Consider the following 15,739-nt stretch of genomic DNA (forward strand, 5'->3'; position numbering starts at 1 on the left):
GCTTGAATTTTCATTACTTGGCATGAATTTAACACAGAGTTAAGTCAAAGCAAGCAGCAGAGCCATAAAACTAATGTAGCATATGGTTAAACAAGTGTCCCTAGTTACATTTGTTACATATAGTCATATCAGATTTAAACATGTCTACTGTGATGGTGTCCAAAGACCCCTATCAAAGTTAGGACCTGAGTGGAGACAGATAAGAAAATATCTCTCCCAGCAAGTTTATATTCTAAACATCACACAAGAAGATGAAGGCTGAGAAGGATACAACCTATAAATAAATGAACATGATGATGACTGACACAGTTTTATTTAGTAAATATGTTTGTTGTTGCTGCTTTTCCCTAGATAACTCATCCTGAGAAATTATCTTACAAACTTGCTGAAAATAATTAGCAGAAAAAAATATCTGCGGCAGATGAGGCTTTGAAAGCTTTTGATAGATCCTGTCTAGGTCAGTGGAATATTTTGCCAATGAAGACTTTGATAGCACTAATGGAAGTCCACCTGAGCCCCTACTGATGATAATACTAGCAGCAGACACACTGATAAATTATAATGGGCACAGCAGCAGCAGCAGCCACTCCAGAAACATCCTTAAAGTGAATTTCCTTTAATGGCTGGAAGACAAATGGCTCACATTTTATCATTGGATTCCTCCTCTTTCAGAAAATTGCCAATAAACTTCCTGTTCTTAGCTGAAGATTTGGCAGCGACTTGGACATAACAAATTTAACCCATTCAGTGGCTTTCATCTGTTTATTTATCTCAGTTATTTGTTCAAACTGTTCTTCTTAAGCAAATGGATCTTATGTCTTTTCATATCTGAAATTAAGATAATTTGTTTTTTAAATGGCTCACAAACTGAAGTAGTGTTTCTGAGGAGATCAGACTCCTGTAAAGTTGTTACTCAGAAGTGATTGCCTGTGCTGTAAGTACTTAAATTCATGAGGTACTTCCCGTTTAGATTTGGGAGTTTCTTTCTGGTCTTCCCAGACCCGCTCAGCATGAACAGCTTGTACCTAACTCTTCCTAAACCCAGCCAGAACCCCAGAGCACTAACTGTGGGCATACAAACAAATGTCACCAAATTGATGGGACTTAATGAGCTACCTCGCATTGGCTGAGCTTGTGTGCTCTGTTAGCACTCCGATTTTCTTTCACTTAGCAAACAATTGCAACATCCACAGTTAGAGACATTATTCCCCCATGCCAAGTTGTTTGCTCTTGTTCTGCTGTGGAAGACCATCCTTCCAGCCAGCATGGCAGAACAAATATTCCTTTTCTCTTACAGGTTAGTTTAAACGCCTATTCACTGCTCATTTAATCTAGTCTGTTGCCTTATACTAAGTGGTTAAGATATGCAAGCTTTTCTTCTGCTGATTTAATTTCAAGGAATGATGATCTCTGGCAGAGGTATGGAGCTAAAGCTGGAGCTAGTTTCACTTGTGTTTGTCTATAAATGCCTTTAGCTCTTTTAATTACAAAGTAAAACACATTACTTGGAATCTGTAGAAGGAAATTGCCCCACATTTGGGATGGGCTAGCAACATGCTGACAAACAGGTGGCTCAGCTGACAGGCAGAAATTGACAGTGTTCTTATAGCTTGGGAATCTCGCACCCAGGGCTGGTAAGTGGCTTGATAGAGGCACTTCAAAGCATATTTATGCATACCCAGATATTCTCGTGAAAGTCACTGTCAGAGACATTAATGTTTCCAGAATTGCCTGGTCACTATATAACAACTCTTTTTGCTCAAGCATTCAGTGAGAGAAGTTAGAAGACTTGGATTCAATGCCTTCATCAGTCTGAGGAGTTTTAAATATATATTCTTAAAAGACTTCAGTACAATAGAGGTTAGTTTAGATAGAAAGCACTCTCCACATTCCTGTTGAAACTGTACTTTGGGTAGCAAAAGAAACAGGATTATTTTGGCCAGGAAAAACATGAATGACATAAGCCAGTGAAAAGGGCATTTGGTAATAGATATCACTACCTACTACTGAGACCATCTTTTATGTAATTATTTTGCAAAAAGGAAAATAATGCCAACACTTCTGATCTTCTAATTGTCTCTCTTTGTAGTCTAAAAGCAGGAGATTTTCTAACAACTTCCAAGAATGATTTTTGCAGAAAACTTACTTGTCATTTGAAGCTTGCAGCTTGAGTCTTGTTTTGAAGCCCACAAGTCTGTGAGCAATGTCTTACAGACCACCAGCTGTCAAAGAAGTTACCTGCAGAGCTATTATGTTTGGTTTTGAACATTCAGATCCTTAACATTGCGGCTGCAGATGAAACCTAAGTTGCTGAAGAGAGCTGACTTCTGAATGAATGTGAGCTGTGACATTAGCATTTGGTATTTAGGGACTGCAATTCATTTCTCTTTGCTTTCATTTAATGATATTTCTGCTCTCCCTGTGCTGTTTGAGTGCAGTTAAAGTTTAACATGAATATATATACTAGTAATCCAGTTTTTTTTTTGTTTCTTATATGGTGTCAGGCATATGCTTGTCTGTAATCCTTAAATTATGCTATAAATAATTCTTTCTAATATTAATAACTTATCAGTCTGCGTAGCACTTTAGAACGAAAAAGGTTACACAGAGCTTGTAAGGTCTGACTCCAAGGCACTTTGTGTCTGTTTCTAATCTAGAAGTGAATGGAAGCAGGGGTGGATAACTAGCCTCTGGTTAGCTCAGTCTTTCATATCAATGGAAGTTACAGATCACATTTGTCAAGATCAAATCAAGATTTCTATCCGTATGTAGGGCAAACTGCACTTTCAGCGTTTATGTGAATGATACATGGAATTCCCCAAAAAGTATTAATTTGAATCAAAATGTAACCATATAAACTCTTTAAAAATTGGCTGATTATATAGCTCAGGGAAAAATTTGGCTTCTTATTATCGAAGAAGACATGGTTTTGTCTATTTGAGTGCGGTAAGAGCTTTTTTAAGGCTATTAATCATATTAATTACTGTAGCACTCATGTAGCCTGATTGCACTGTGCCTGTGTAGTGCATAATACAGAAGATATAAGGGTCTGTCCTCCAAAGATGCAGACTTAAATGGCAGTAAGGATGGAGGCTGTGGGTATGCATAGGGATTGTTTTGACTCACTATCGTTATAAGTATCACCTCAGGCCTTCTGCTGTGTTGATTAGATGCTGTGGTTTCTGGGCAAACTGCATGGGTAGAGCAAGTTTTCAACTGTCCAGAATATATTGCACAGAAATAGGCTGTATATCTTTTTTTTGCGTGTTTCCAAACATGCAAAATGAAAATAACGTTCAAATTATCTCATGATCAACTTATTTGTGTCTGACAGATATTTTGAAGATTAAAGACACTATGCTATAGAAATGTTGCTATTGTGTTGTCAGATACTGATCTGGACTTTGAATCCTTAATTAGGTCTGGTTTGAGATAAAAGGAAGAACCTTGTTTTGAATGATCACGAATGCAAAGAGAGGGTATGCAAGAGCAGCAGTTAGTTTCCAGTTCAGACAAGCACATTGATAACTGAGGTAGGGTCTTCACACAACAAGTATTACCTTTTTTTCGTTGTCATTCTCTTTTTCTTGTGGGGAAAAAAAAAAAAAAAAGAACAACAGCTAAGCATGTAAGATCTTAGTAAGGACCTCAACGAAAACATTAAACAATTGCAGGAAAACTTATCAAATGCTATCTATAGTGAAAAATATCAATGACAAGCAAACAGTTTTCCATAGATGAAAGAATGTATTTTTGTAAATCAGGGAAAAAAAAAATTGAAATCATGACTAGTAACCAGTACCACGAGTTCCCAGCTCGCATAGAGGCCAAGACCAAATGTGATCCCTGTAAAAATAAAAATGAGACTTTGGAGTAAAATACTGCATTAATAGGACTCAAGTGAGAATTCCATATCTGTTCCAGAATTTACACTTCTAAAAGGATATTGATAAATGGTGAAGGTTGAGAGAAGCCTTGTAAGGATGAATCATAGTCTGGAAAGGCTGCTTTGTAGTAAGAGACTAACGAAACGGAATCTAATTATGTCAACAATAAGAAGGTTAGAAGGTTGACTAATCATGATCTGTACAGTATGCAAGTTTAAAAAAGAAGTTAATATTAAAAGGCTCTTTAATTTAATAGACAAAGCCAAAGTGAAGTTCAGTTTTGGATGACTACAAATCAGGAACATGATTTTGACAGTGAGCGTAATTATGTATTAGTAAAATTTACTCAGATGTTGTAGTATCTGCAAAGATGAAATATTTACCCTTTTTAAAAAAAAAAGAAAAGCTCACATACTTTATTTCAACAGTAACTAGATGGCTTTATAGAAAATCAAAACAAAACAACAATAAAAACGAACTGATGAAACAGCCTAAATTACATGAAAGATCTCTGTAGATAATTATAATAGTCTCTTCTAGCGTTGACTTTACACAAGGAAGTCCAAAGCCCAGCAACTGCTTCCACTCTTCCAGGATTGAAACATTGGCTCGGTTAAAAGTCAATGTCTGTACCCAGCTCATGAAGTTTCAGGTTGCATCTCATAAGTTGCATAGCTACAAATTCCTCTATTTTGCTCTCTAAAAAAGACCTAAACAGGTGAAGTGATCTTTCTGTGCTATTATTTATGTCTACAATATTTTAGGTTCAGACCTTTCTCAGAAGGAGAAAACTAGAAGTTATAATAAAAAATGCTAAAAAGAATGCAATTAGAATGGAACTAAAAACTCAAGCGCATATCATGAGAAACTGTATCTTTAGGAAGGTCTAGTGAATATTCCTTCTCACAGTACACTACCCTGAAACTGTCATATTGGCCATGCAGGTGGGACTTTACAGTATATATCTGATTTATCTGGCATGTAGCATAAACAGCAGTACAGCGAGCATTTAATTTTACTATAAATGAAAGATTTTGAATTTGAAAATATATATGCGACTTTTCTAGTTGTGTTTTGGTTTTGTGTTTTGGGGTTTTTTTTGTTAATCTGTGTAATTTTCTGCGAAAATATGAAAATAGTTACAGATCACCTTTTTCTTTTATCAGCAAACTGTAAGAAGATAAGCCACATAGGAAACAAGTTTCGTTCTTGAAATATAGTAAACAGTATTTTGGGACTGGGAAACATTTACTATTTCCCTTAAATCTTAGTTTTCTGCATGTTCATTTCAAAATCATCTCTGTATTTTTCCCATTTACTTGGTGGACTTGTATTTCCTTTTAATTACTTTCTGTTCTGCAGTTTGGCATGAATTTCCTCTGCAATTCTCATTTACTTAGGAAGGACTATGCCTGCTCTGTATTATCACCCTTGTGTCCAGCAAGGGAGCTCAACCAGTGACCTGAGTAGGAGATTCATTGTGGATTTCGGTCCACTGAAGATAGGCCTTTTGCACCATGAAGTTAGTGAAATATCCCATTTCAACCACATAAAGTGTACTAGGACCATTGTGGCTCACCCTTGCATAAAAGGGAATGAAAGTCTACTGGCATTATGAATAGTTGAGTAAGAAGACCAGGCAGACAACAGGGAGGGGTACAGAGTCAGTTGCTATTTATGCAATTGTAGAAAACCCTTCTTTTCCTGCTTCAAGTTTGCATTTTGACTATGAATTGTTTGGAATGAATAAGAACCAAACTGATAAAATTTGAGAGGCAATTTTTCTTTTCTTTTCCTTTCTTTTTTTAAACGGTTATACTTTATCACTATTAATTCGAGCATCAGTATGCAACACACTATATTTGATTTAGAAATGAACTCGTGGAAATTTTACAGTGATTGGACATGGGAGACCAAGTCATGCCTCAGTATGACTGACACAAAAAGAGGTTGCATGGGATGGAACCCAGCAGAGTTTGGCCTGTCTTCAGTCAGACTGTCATGTACTGTGATTTCTTTAGATTTCACTGTTTACAAGTAGAGTCAAGTTGGGTTAATACTAGAATACAATGCCTCTTTGTAAGAAGAGATGGTGTTACTTAGCAAGTGGCATTCTTCTCTCTGAATGATTGCTCCTGGACTCCTGCTTGCTGTTATAAATATGCAGTGGATTGCTACAGATACCCTCCCAAATAAGCCATGGCTTCCAATTCAGATTTTTGAAAGTTACAAGAGGAGAAAAGTGCATTCCACTGTTCTGACCAAACGCCCTTTACTTAAATCCTTCAATCATATACTTGTGTAGAGTATATGGAAAGTTTAGCTTTACTGCTGTATTTGAGAATATTTGGGTCATCATTGCAAACATTAGTTGCAAACATTAGAGATGGTCCTTTGGTAACCTGTAATAAATTGCCTCCTAATATTACAACACAGGTGGGAGATCATATTCAGATTTACTAGTGCATACTTTAATGTCCTCCAAATTTATCTTGTAAAATGCATGACATACTCATCAAAATAAAAGTGTCCTGCAAAATTTGGGACAGATGGCAGTGCAAGATGACATCTTTTCTAAATGTGTCAAAATGTTCACTTAGACAAGCAATATGATTGGTTGCACATTCTGGGTACGTTATTAAAATAACAAAAGCAGTAAAATCCACTTGCATGAACACCTGCTGCTAGAGTCACTTAAAATAAATAAGGCAAAACATATAATTAAGTAGTATAAAAATAATTATTTCACTGAAAAATAAGTTAACAGTTTAATGTAGCCATTGCATTGCTTACAACATTTTAAGTCAATGAATTGCACCTGTACTTAGATGTACGACATTCAAAACCAAAGCATGCCTTCCTAAGTAATACTGAAGGAAGTATCCTTCACACCATATAACAGAACACTATATAAGAACAGACAGACAACAGGCCTACTGTTGTCTGCTAGATGGTATCTTTAAATCAGATAGTATATATCCCTTTACCACTTGAAATAGGAGAGCATAGAAGTGATTGATAAGCCCAATATCACAGCCAGAATTCACATATGAGAAAACAAAGCCCTATCTGCTCTCTTCTGAGGATTGGACATGGTGGTAGAAACAAAGCATCTAGAAAAGAAAAGCTGCTTTTTTTTTTTTTTTTCAACATTTTAAAATGTCAAAGACTCAGTTTATGAAGTCTAACCTAAGTTTTGGGGCAGGAAGTCTCATCAAGGCATGGATATGACCTTTGTTTCAAATTATGGAACGATCTTCAAGACCCTTTTATTTTGTTCTCTGCTTTGTTCTCGGAGAACTCGGCCAGTCCTCACCTGGTCTCAGTACAGTGTCTCGTGCCCTGGGTAATGTTAAGTGCTGTTATTACACTGATCAAAGGAACATGCTGTGGAGTGAAACAAGGCGTATCTGTTGGAGGCCTGAGCACACATTTGCTACATCAGACTTCAGACTGAATTACACACAGGAAGTGAAGCAGAGACGCCGTGTTGTAGTACTTAGCAATAACCACAGGGACCCCTCTTCAGCCCTTACACTTGACCTTTACAACAATGATATAGTTAACTAAAATGTGGACATTAAATAACTGGTCTGCTTATGAAAAAAAAAATCTGTTTAAAACGATTGGGCATTGGGCAAATATCTACTTTGTTAGTTTTGTATGGGAGGAAGGGGAACAGGAACAAAATGCTTCAGTGTTTGGTACGCAGTTACACTCTTAGCTCCACGTAATTGCACATGGGTGAATACGGCGACAACAGGCTGGTCCTGTAGAAACTGCAGCTTTAAAGGGTTAACAAAGACCGCACTTGCTGTATACGGCGGCGGAGCGGGGAGAGCGACAGTCTGAATTGTGTGACGACCCTCCCCCCCCCCCCCCCCCAAGACAGACACACACAGACACGACACACACAGACACGTTTAGTTCTCCGTGTGCCCACCTGTTCAGCCCCGCGGGCCGGGCTCCGCCACCGCCGCTCCGCGCGGGGATGCGCCGGCTCCTCGCAAGAGGCCGTGGATGGAGATGCGGTTTCTGTAGCGATGGGGCCGACTGCGGCGAGCTATTGGCTGCCGGCTTTGTAAATTTCATTCAGTTTGGGCCAATAGCAGGAGGAGAGCGCCTGGTACAGCCTGGACCTCTCTCCCCCCCTCTCCCTCGCTCTCTCTTGCCCCCCCCCCCCGCTCTCTCCCAGCTCGCCTTGCCTTGCAGATCAGTCTCTCCCCGGCTTGGTCTCTCTGCAATAGGCAGTCACAGCTCCTACTCGCAGACCCAACTCTCGCACTGATTGCAATGAATTTTCTGCTTGAATGTAGGTCGCTTACAACCGAGAACACGAGTTTCCTTCAAATCCAGTGTTGTTGTCTTTCTTGTTGTTATTTTTAATTCCCCCCCCCCCCACTCCCCTTCGTGGTCGTTGCATTCCTTTGGAGAAGCGAATCGCGTTGGATTCCAAAAAGGAGAGCAGGAACCGTGTGTGAATAATCCCGGCTGCATGATAGCCCGAGAGGATTTCCTGAAAGAATCTGGCTCTGTAAAAAAGACCCCTATGCTTCTGCAGCTGTTCCACTGTTAAGGTAGGAGTAATGGATTTGCCTTTTGACTCTTCATTTTCATTTTTTTCTGTTGCTTTCCCCCCCCTTTTTGTTTCGGCGAGGGTGGGGGAGAGAGGGAGAGGTGTTGCAGTTGGTACTCTGGCAAAGGGCGAGCAGTTTGCTGCAGTCGTCTGTGCTTTTACTTTTCCCATCATTATAAAGCGATACTTTCTTTCTGCCATCTCCACCATCATACGCGATCTCGTTGTCACATATGCATATTTATGCAAATTTATTTCTTTTTTATCCGCTCCGGTCTCGTCCCCTATATCCCCCTTGCACCATAATTTGTTTGGAGGCATTTTGCTGCAATCAGCTATTTGGAAAGGCTCTGGGGTTCTGTGTGAGATGTTTACAAAGTAGCTCTGCCTTACAGCCAAATAAACAGAAGAGTGTGGAGGAGAGGAGGGAAAAATATCTGCAGTACAGGCAGAGAGCGAGAAAGAGCGAAGCCACAGTTTCCTGCAAGCGCGGAGAGGGGCAGGAGCGGTACCTCATGCTCTGTGTGCGCCTGTGGTTTTCAGGGAAACACAAAACCAACACGTAGGTTTTTGGTTAACCACTTCCCTCGCCACCACCACAACCACAAAAAAGCAAAAGGGGACGGGGGTGGGCGGGAGAACAAGGGAGGCGGCTGTTCAGAGGAAATCTTGTCTCTTCTTGGATTAAGCGGTTCACCCGCTTTGGCTTTAGCTCTTCCGTGGTGGGTTTTCCTTCTTCCCCTTTTTTTTTTCCTCCCTTCTTTTTTCTTCTTTTTCTTTCTTTCTGGTCTCGGGTAAAATGCCCGCTTTTGTGATGGGCATGGGTTTCCGCACGTGATGGAGCGGGGACTGGCACCGGGGAGAGCCAGCGTGCGCGGAGCGGTGGCGGGCGGGGGTGGGGGGGAAGAAAAGAAAGGAGAAAAAAAAAAAAAAAAGACACCACCACCACTCCCCCTCCCGCGGCTCGACAGTAAATCGCCTTCTCTGCAAAGCTGGGGCGGGGGCGAGGCGGCCTGAGGCTCCTCCGCGGCCGCCGTGGCTTCGCCCCTTCCCCAAGGGGAAAGGCCGACACCAGCCCCCCCCTCCCCGCCGCCCCAGGGAGCGGGGGCGGCCCCGCCGCAGCGGCCCTGATGGACGCCTGTCAGACAGCGGGGGGCGAAGGGGGGGGGGCGGTGGTGGTCCGTGAGGGGAGCCGCCGTTCAACACGCCCGCCCCCGCACACGTTTCCGCGGGCGCACAGGGTCGCGGAGCGGGCAGGGCGGTGGGAAGCGAGCGGGGGTGCGGGGGGGTGTCCCGCCGTCGTGTCTTGAGCGGGACTAAGAATAGATGGCGGCGCGGCCGGGAAACTTGGCCGGTTTGGCCGCTCGGCGTGGCGCGGGGGGGTTGGGGGGGAGGGGGGTGGGAGCGAAGTTTGCGGGGGCCGCGGGGGGCGGCAGAGGCGGGGGGCGGCAGAGGCGGGGCGCGGCCGCCAGGTGGCGCTGCGGACCCTTCCAGCCGCGCCGCCCGCCCGCCCGCCCGCGCACCCCCCCCCCCCCCCGCCCCGCACCGCAGCGCCGAGCGGGGCCCGCCGGAGCCCCGGGGGGACAACAGCCGGGGGGCTTCAACGGGAAGTTTATTGGTGTTTTTTTTGGTTGGTTGGTTGGTTGTTTTTTTGTTTTTTGTTTTTTTTTTTTTTTTTATATCCGGATTGGGGGGGGGGAGAGCGGGAAGGCGGGAAAAGGTGCGGGACCGGAGGTTGGGGGTGGGGGGAGGGGAGGGCAAAAGTCCGTCAAAGGCAGGCTGAGAGGCGGAGGGCCCCCCCCCACGCAGTGCGCGGTCGGGCCGGTGTCGGGGGCCAGGCCCGGGCTGTGAGCCGTGGCGGCGGCGATGCGGTGAGCGGCGGCGGGCGGTGCGGTGCGGCGCGGCCCTGGGGAGCGCGGTCGGCGCAAGGTGCCCGCGGTTGGGCTCCGCGCCGCTGGGGGCTTCGCCGGGGTTCAGCGTGTCACACGGATGGCAGGGAGGCACGCGCGAGGTGAGGTGGTCGGTGCTTAAAGACAAGCCGCCACCAAAAAAGAAGAAGCAGCAGAAGGAGAAAAAGGAAAAGAAAAAAAAAAAAGCAAAAAAAAAAGCTCTTGAGCCATGTTTGAACAGCGTTGGAAGCAAACACCTATAAAATTCGTGACCGATTTTTGGTTTTTTTAACTGATTAATACTGTTCAGGGCATACGTGCGTATGTTTAGAAGCGGGCGGTCAGAAAGCAAAGCTTAGCCGGATGAATTTACAAGCAGCAACCCCAAAATGGAAATCTCTGGTATTTTTCTCCTCCTAAAACGTAAATGTAACTGCTAATTTAGATATCTCATATAAATGGAAAGGCAATTGTCCACATGCCATGGGACACAGATTAAGTTTATTAGTTATTAGGGGTATATACCCTCTGTTTGCACTGAAGAAATACACTATTTTCTATTTTTCTGTCACCCTAAGAAAAGAAGTAATTATTTCCACTAATCTCAATACCTAGACAAGAACACAACTTTGCTTTGTAACAGGGAGCTGGTTCGGTATGTCAAATGAACGCTGCATTTCATTTTCATTTTACTTAAAAAATACGCATTTGATATTCTATCTATTATTATCCCCTATGTAGGCTTGTAAATACCTATATAGATGTGCATGAAGGCAGGACATTTCAAATATTTTTTGCTTACACTACTGAGTAGGGGGGGTTGCATGCATTGTTTTATGAATCATATTCCAATGAATCATTAAAGACTGAGAACATGAAAACATGCCATGCAGTTTCTGGTAACTCAAACCAGCAAGATCTATGATGGCATGTAATTTTCTAAGAATAATATAAAATGAAATTTAATTTTGACCTTTTCATTTTTATCATTTTGCAATTATTACCCCCTTGCGTATAAATACAGTTGTTATTGCTCTCTCTCTCTTCTCTATTCATATGCCCATATATCATATAGATGCAATTATTGTTGGTATGCTGTGTGCAACTACAGCCTATTAAGTTGTACCAGGTACTAAAACTGAAATTCAGCTTGGCATCCAAAATGCCTTGGTCCTCAAGAGGATTCTAATTCAAAGCTATTTTAAATCCTTTTTTATTTTTTTCCTTTTTTTTTTTTCATTGAATTTAATAGCCGTTAGGTTTAGTCTCTACTGGAAAACATTCGTGTAGACAAGAAAATACTGCATTTCTGGAGGGAGTCATTACTTGCACAGTTTTGTTGTTTTGTTTTTTTTTAATGCAGCACTGTATCATAAACACGTAGACTGTAAATTCAAAAATTCCCGATGTTTTTTCTTGATCAGCAAAGTGCAGTGATGAAGTCAGTGATGAAGTGTCAATTCTTTTAAGGGCATCACAATGCAAGCAAACAAAAGCAAGCCTCATAGCATGAATGGAAGAGGCCAACTGGATTAAATTAGGACGAGTGTCAAAACGGGTGGGTTTACTGGAGACACTGTGCTATCCTATATATTTTTTATTCTTACAAAGACTTTAGCTGATCCCATGTTCTTGGGCGGATCATTCACCTGACAATTTTTACATTTGATAAAAATGTCAATCTTAATAGGCATCCTTCAGCTGAGGACATGTCACGTAGAGATGAAGGCAAGAGGCAGAAAGAGAAGCTGTTTAACTGAAGCTTTGTATTTAAGATATCATCTAGAAACAAGGATTTGTTTGGCTTTTTTTTTTTTTTTAACAAAAGAGTGATTCAAGGAACATTTACTGGCTGCTGCATAGAGGTTTGCACATTTGTTTTTGACAGGTTCTCAATACAGCCTCCTCTTGGCCTTTCAAACATGCATGCTGCTATTTGATGGCTGAATCACATAGTGTAAAGAACAGCTCCACCTGGGTAGGACAGGAATAAGCGTCATGCTATAACCAGCATATAATTTAGTCATTCTGTCACTTGAAGACTTGTCATCGAGATTCAAGATCTCTTCTGCATGAGTAAGATTGGTTAGTTATGTGCGCTGAATTATAAGGCTGCGAGGCCTTTAAAAATATAATAAAAAAACCCCTAATAAAACCAAAACATAAACATGAGCTGCACAAATCAATACAAGGCTTTCATGTCTGACTGCAGCTATCCTCTGTCACAGTTCGACTCAGGTGCTCTCTAGCAATGTTTGTAAAGCATTTATGCTGTGAGCCATTTCAATCCTCACACCTGACAGGGTTATGTACTCAACTCTGTCACCTTTTAACAGTTCTCTACTTCTCATTGTATTTGTTTTAGTAGTTCCCCAGATTGGATTTGAAAGAAAAAAAAAAAAAAAAAAGCATCAGTAAACCTCCCTCCAAACACCAAAGAAAAAAAACGCCTTGCTGTCTAGTGGAGGAAAAACAAGTTTTATTGACAATACTCTTGGAAAATTATTTGCAATGAGATAGGGCACAATCCTAATCCTAAACAAATTTTCACAACTTGAAAATGGATATAAGAGAAAATTGAAAAATATAATTCATAGACAGTTTGCAGTGGTTGAATTTAAAAGGTCGGAAATTATTTTGGAGACGTTACAGGCAAACTCATCCCTCTTTAACTCATGTAAACTCATGGGGATGAATTTTGACATTAAAAATAAGCTGTATGTGAAAGAGGGTTACTTTGTGGCTTGCACGCATAGCTCGCATGAGGATCGGAATAGAAGCAGCCCTTGTAGAACACTGGCTTTTCCTGTGAGATCTGCAGTGGGGCTTTACCAGTGGCATGGCTAATTGAAACCGAATGCATAACCACATGCCGGAACGATCCCTAGCTAGGAATGCTCAGATTTGTACTGTAATAATCTAAAAATAAATTGTAGTTATTCATGTCACAATGTATGATTCTTTCATTTGGCTGTCTTCTGTGCTGAGCCCACACACCACTCAGTGTCATAGGACGTATCTTGGTAAGTGTATGCCACCGACTAGCTTCAGGAGAGGGTTAGGATTTTCCATGCTTGTCTGTCTTCTGTTATTTATGTGCTCACTGAGATTTGCAACTTGATGGGGAGGCTGAGCCTTTCAAGAGAGGTAAGCTTTGAAAATGAATGGCACTTTTACTAGAAAAAGAATATTTGAGACAGTATCATAGTGGACTGATTCGGTTCACTCTGAAAACTAGAGGAATACATAGCTGTCATAATTTAGTGGTATTCAAATAACTTCCTTTGAAAGAATTCTTTTTCATGGCTTATAGAAGGACTATTTTTAAATATTGCACAGATTGAGACAGAATCGTACTAAAGACTGATTCTTTTAGTAGATAAAATGTAATAATTTCATAATAATCTAACTATATAAAAGATTTGTAGAATAAAATGTTTGACTTTCTTCCCAGATTAGCCAGCAGTCAATTATAGTTTATTCTGCAGTGGCTGTTATGATTTCATGTGTAGAATGAATTAGCTCATTTTTATTTGTATATGAATTTATTTTTAAATAAATAAAAAAAAAATTCTGTGATTTAGTTACACAAATTATTGAGACTGAGCCAGTTCAATATTTCCCCATAATAGATGACAGATGAAGTAGTAGTGGCATGACTTGATGGTAGCAAACTCCATCTAACAGTATCTTTCATATTTGCATCTATTGAATGCAGTAGACAAAAATATGTAGCCTACTGCTTCTCAGCGCACATGAGTCCAGAGGTAAGACCTTTCCTTTGTCCTCCAAGTGGAGGTAATCACTGTTGTTTAGAAGAGGTCTAGTACAGCCAGAAATGGAATAGGACAAGAATGAATAGGATTTCTGTCCCAAAGTGTTGCTTGAAGTGGTCTAATGGCTTGATTATTTTCAAATTGCCTGTTGCTGTAGTGTCTGGGTCGGTTACAGGACCAGTACAGACTGGAAGGAACAGATTTTCAAACTCTTGGGACCATACTCTGTAGTCTTGCTATCAAGTTAATGGTCTTTCCAAGTAAGACTGACCAGCCATGTTGATCAGTGCCATCATGTGGTGATCTTGAGATAATGTTGCCAGACATCTCTGGGTTGGCGGATCAAGCTTCTTTATGTTTTAAAGTCAGTTTGGACCCTTAGTGAAAACATAGTCACTTTAATGGCAACAAGTCTTCTTTCAAAAAAATCCCCAAACTGTTAAGGCATGCTATGGAAGGGGCTCAAATAAATTAGTTAGATTTTCTGTAACAGGATTTCTTTTATGCTTTTGAACTCTGGTGAAAAGTAAGTGGACGCACTTCAATAGCTCTTCTGTTTGGTGTTTTTTTATTCCGAAACAGACTGTGCAGTAATCATCTCCAAATACCTATTTGTTCTATTCCAATAAACAAATACTATGTTATATGTAGTACTTCTGGCTTCTGATATATAAAAGCTCTACTTCCTATCCATACAAATGTAATAAAACAAGGACAAAGCTGCTAGCCTCATTTTGAAATAAAGAATTTGGAATGGAACCAAATTCTTCGTGTCTATTTCTATATCTTCATTTCATGCTGACTTTTGTAGTCCTGATTCTAGACTTAAATTTTAATATTTCCGTAAATCTTAAGCTTGCAAAGTAGATGTTCTAGCCAGTTTTTCATCTGTTAAAGTTGTTTGCAGACACTATGCAGAATTCTGCTATTAAAAAGAGATGGGAATCACTCAAAATTTACCAATATTATAATTACACATCTGAAAATTCTTTTTCTGAAAATAAATAAAGTGTTTTGTCCTTTCTTTCTACTACTATACTTTACTCCACCAATCTATATTACTTATCCATGAAATACCTCTTTCGAGCACTTGGGTATATACAGAACATGTTGCAAATTACCTAAAAAATTATATAGGGATTATGTTTATGCTTTGAGATATGATCCTTCCTTCTCTGATATGATGATAAAGATTTCCAGATCTGTCTTTTCAAATAAACAAAATTAGCATATTATTCCTATGGGACCATATAAGAGATAAGCCATATGTACAATGAATTTTTACTCATTTTCTTATTGGGTGTAGCATAGATCATTAGTATTAACATTAATATTAATTGTGTAATAGGACTGAGATTAGCAGACCATTGACAGATTAGTGTCATGGGACCAGGTCTTGTTGGATTCAGTCTACAGATTCTGACAAAAGCCTTTTTGTCAGGTCGTACGAATCAGTGGTATTAGCATAGAATTATATGGAGTATTTGCATAGAACTGGCAATGTCATACTTTCTGCCAACTTCACATTAAGTTCTGCAAATGAAATTGCCTTCAAACCTTTGAAAAGTAAGAAAGCAAGCAGAAAGCTCTAAAAAATAATGCATCTTCAAC

The 15,739-nt window shown here is 40.6% G+C and overlaps 1 protein-coding gene across 4 annotated transcripts in view; it reads left to right on the top strand.

Annotated features, from left to right (window-relative positions):
• Nucleotides 1-8,082: 8,082 nt before the first annotated feature.
• NLGN4X (neuroligin 4 X-linked) overlaps nucleotides 8,083-15,739 on the top strand; it is a 187,161-nt gene continuing 179,504 nt past the window's right edge. For 2 of the 4 annotated variants that reach the window (XM_074607004.1, XM_074607035.1), the window contains exon 1: nucleotides 8,083-8,464. The gene's annotated coding sequence lies outside the window, so the exon portion shown is untranslated. Of the gene's footprint in view, nucleotides 8,465-10,074; nucleotides 10,094-11,421; nucleotides 11,911-15,739 lie in introns of those variants that run through there. The other 2 variants (XM_074607025.1, XM_074607014.1) reach the window with 2 other exon arrangements.

The sequence above is a fragment of the Larus michahellis genome, chromosome 1, assembly GCF_964199755.1.
Source record: "Larus michahellis chromosome 1, bLarMic1.1, whole genome shotgun sequence".
NCBI classification, from domain to species: Eukaryota; Metazoa; Chordata; class Aves; order Charadriiformes; family Laridae; genus Larus; species Larus michahellis.